This window comes from Urocitellus parryii, chromosome 7, assembly GCF_045843805.1.
Source record: "Urocitellus parryii isolate mUroPar1 chromosome 7, mUroPar1.hap1, whole genome shotgun sequence".
In the NCBI taxonomy this organism is placed as follows: domain Eukaryota; kingdom Metazoa; phylum Chordata; class Mammalia; order Rodentia; family Sciuridae; genus Urocitellus; species Urocitellus parryii.
The window spans coordinates 116,681,241-116,684,790 of NC_135537.1; the positions used below are offsets into that span (position 1 = coordinate 116,681,241).

The window sequence follows — 3,550 nt, forward strand, 5'->3', positions numbered from 1 at the left end:
GTCCCTCAGCGGCCTGCCCTGACCTGCAAACATAGTTCCCCGCTGTCCCTCAGCGGCCAGCCCCCACCTCAACCCAGAGTTCCCCACTGTCCCTCAGCGGTCAGCCCCCACCAGCACCCATAGTTCCCCGCTGTCCCTCAGCGGTCAGCCCCACCTCCACCCATAGTTCCCTGCTGTCCCTTGGTGCTCAGCCCCACTTCCTCCCAGAGTTCCCTGCTATCCATCAGTGGTCACCCTCCATCTCTACCCTGGCTCCACGCAGTGGCAGAGGTGCATCCTGTGGTCACACTAACTTCATTAGAAACCTGGACAGTGGAACTCTATCTACAGAGAATTTACTCCAACTTTGCTGACTTTACCATCTACCCAGGTACTTGTGAGGGTGGGCAGTCGGTGACATTCAGGTGAGAGGTGGCTTTTCCTTGGGGGGGGAGTGCCAACATTCACTAGTCTCTGCTGGCACTTGGCTTCTTTCCTTCTCATGAGCTTCCTGAATGTTTGCATCCAGATCTTGGTGGGGACATGTCTCCTTGCTGCTGGATAAGGCCCAGGAGCGAGGTCCAGGGCCCCGTGGCACGTGTATTCCAAGCCTAGAAGACAGGGCTGAGCTGTCCCTCCCACCCCCACCCACCCAGCTGCCCATACACCTGCTCCCATTTGGGCACCTGTTCCTCTATGGCCTCCAACATGTGCCTCAGAGGCCAAGGTGCGGAGGATCACCCCCACCTTCTTTCTGACACAGTGTTCCACCCTTCCCTCCTGCAATTGCTCTCTGCCTCTTGACAGAGGGGTCATTTGTGTCCAGAGTCTGAGGCACTTCCCTCGCCTGTGGCTAGCGCTTTTGTTTCTTAATGGCGTCCTTTGAAGAAAGGCCAACTCAGCCGTCTTCTCTCCTCTATGATTTGTATTTTTCATGACTTATTTAAGAAACTTTGCCTAATCCAAGACCACAAAGGTTGGTTTTCTCCTATTTTCCCCCTAATATTCATCGTTATAAAGTTTAGACCTCTGACTTGTTTGAATGATACCTGTGTGTAGTGTGAGGAAAGGGTCAAAGTTCTTTTTATCCACAGATACCCAGATATTTTAGCACCATTTATTTAAAAAGCAATTATTTTCTCTAAAAATAACCAAGGTACATTTTTCAAAATTCAGCTGAGCTCATAAGCTGATTCGTTTCTGGACTCTTAATTCTGTTCTGCTGACCTGTGTGTCCGTCCTTCTGTAATACTTGCTGTCTCGAACATGCAGTATTTAGAGAAGGCTTAAATCAGACAAACTCCTCAGGCTTTGGTCATTTAGAAAACTGACTATCCTTGGTGTCTTGAATTTCCATATACATTTTAGGATGAGCTCATGAATTTCCACAAAATTCTACATGTATTTTCAAGGATATTGATTTAAGTTTATAGGTCAGCCTGGAGAAGAGTTCCATCTTCATGATAATGAGTCTTCCAGTTGGTGGATTCAGGATCTTTCTCCACGTATTTTGACACTGTGAAATTTCTTCGTTTATTAGCATCCAGGGCACGTGTGCTTTACATAGTTTGTTAAATTTATTTCTTAGTACCTTATTTTTTATATCATTGTAAATGGGTGTTTTGAATGGTTTTAAGATTAGCATAAAAAAGTAAAATGGATTTTGTGTGTTTCCATAATGTCCTGAAACCTTGTAAAATGCACTTGGTAATTATAGCTTATTTTGTAATTTCCTCAGGATTTCTGTGTAAACATTCATATCACCTATGAAAAAATAAAATATTTCATTTTCAGGCCCAAATTACTTTAGATTTTTCTTGTCATATTTGTACGATGACTTCCAGTGAAACTTAACAGTGAAAGGAGACATTTTGCCTGGCTCCTGACTATAAGCAGAAACCTGCAGGTGTTTTTTCCACTAAATACAGACTTAGCTGTGTTCACAGACTCCTTGCATCAAGGTGAAGGGTCTCTTACTCCTGTGCATGAAGAGCGCTACCTCAAATCTGGGCTTCCTGTGGTCCGGTGTTTCTCTGCATCTATTGAGAGGATCTGAATCTGATTACAGTAGTGAAGCTTCCCGTCAGTCTACCCTCAGGTGGTCACTGAACCTTGCCTTCCTGGATGCACCCACCTCCTGTGTGTCTAGCACCCTTTTTATATGCGGTCTCCTTAGTTTGCACATACTTTGATAAGAACTTTCACAGCCGTGTTTTTTGAGAATACCAGTCTTTATATTTCTTAGGATTTTTTCCCCTTTGGGGGGACTGAGAGAAAACTGAAGTCCTAGATGTGGGAGCGCTTTTCTTCTCTCGCTTCTTAGAGAGCCTTCACTAGTGGAAGCATCTGGGCCTGGAGGTGCTTACACGGGCACGTGTGGGTCTAGTTTTAACTCTTATTTAAATGCCCATAGTAGACATAGGTGGCTGGGATTTCTCCGCCTCCTCCAGTCCATTTTATAATTCCTAGTTTTTGAAGAATTTGTCGACTTCATCTAAAGTATCAAAGTTGCAAACATGAATTTTTTCATATAATTTCTTTATTACCATTTTTAAAATGTCCACCAGGTCTGTATTGATGTCGAGCAAAGTCTAATGTGATTTCCTCTTTTAACCAGTCTGAAAATGGCTGATTTTTGCCAGTCCAAGTGACAGCAGTCCAAGTGTCACAGGGGGCTGGTAGTCCCACTGTGGCCACAGGGTGGTTGACATCAGGAGCACTTCTACTCATCCCCTGCCCTCCCTCTTCATGGTCACCAGTGTCTTCATCTTCCTCTTCCTCTTCCTCACCCAACAGAGCAATGCTGAACTCACAGAGCAATGACAGCAAACTTCAGGCCACGTTTGCCCGTGAGGCCACAGTCCCAACCGCTGACCTGGAGTGGTCAGCGGAACTGTCCGGTTCTACTGTAAGTCTAAACTGTGGCTCTGTGATTTAAATGGGTTTTGTCCCTTTCGTGTCTCCTATTCAGTTGCTGTTTCTTTCGTGTTGAATGTCTTACTGTGTCTTTCTAATTTCTGTGTTGACTATTTAGCTGGTTTTCTTTGTTGCTGTAGGTGATGTTTCACCTCCAGTTAATACTGACATTCATCCACAACCAAGTGAGAACTTCATGTCAGAGCGTCCTCATTTGTCCACTCCTTAGTGACTTATTGCCATATATATCATATCAATATACATCATAAACCTTAAAATGTACTTTATAAACTTTGTTTTAAGTGGTCATGTGTGTTTAATAAAGTCAAGAGAACCAAAGAAATACACAACATGTATTAAGCCACTACTGTATTTCAAAATAAGGTCAAATCAATAAAGTCTGATTTTTACTGCATATTTACCAGTCCCTGTGTTCGTCCCTTCTTTTGTGGATCTGAGGGTTCATCTTGAAGCCTTCACTCTGAAGACCTCTCTGGATGTTTTTGTACTGCAGGTCTGCTGCAAGAATTCCATCAGCATTTGCTTATCCAAGATCCTTTTCTGACTTTGTGTGTAAGAGACAGATTTGTGGGTTATATGATTTTTCTTTCAGTACTTTGAATATTTTATCCCAGCCTCCATGCTTCCCACTCTT

General features: G+C 43.8%; 1 long non-coding RNA gene across 1 annotated transcript; it reads left to right on the plus strand.

The window, feature by feature from the left end:
* Nucleotides 1–214: 214 nt before the first annotated feature.
* LOC144255676 (uncharacterized) lies at nt 215–3,273 on the plus strand. The gene is made up of 3 exons (XR_013343872.1): nt 215–370; nt 2,776–2,887; nt 3,036–3,273. It is a non-coding gene; the product is annotated as an uncharacterized LOC144255676 (long non-coding RNA).
* Nucleotides 3,274–3,550: the final 277 nt, after the last annotated feature.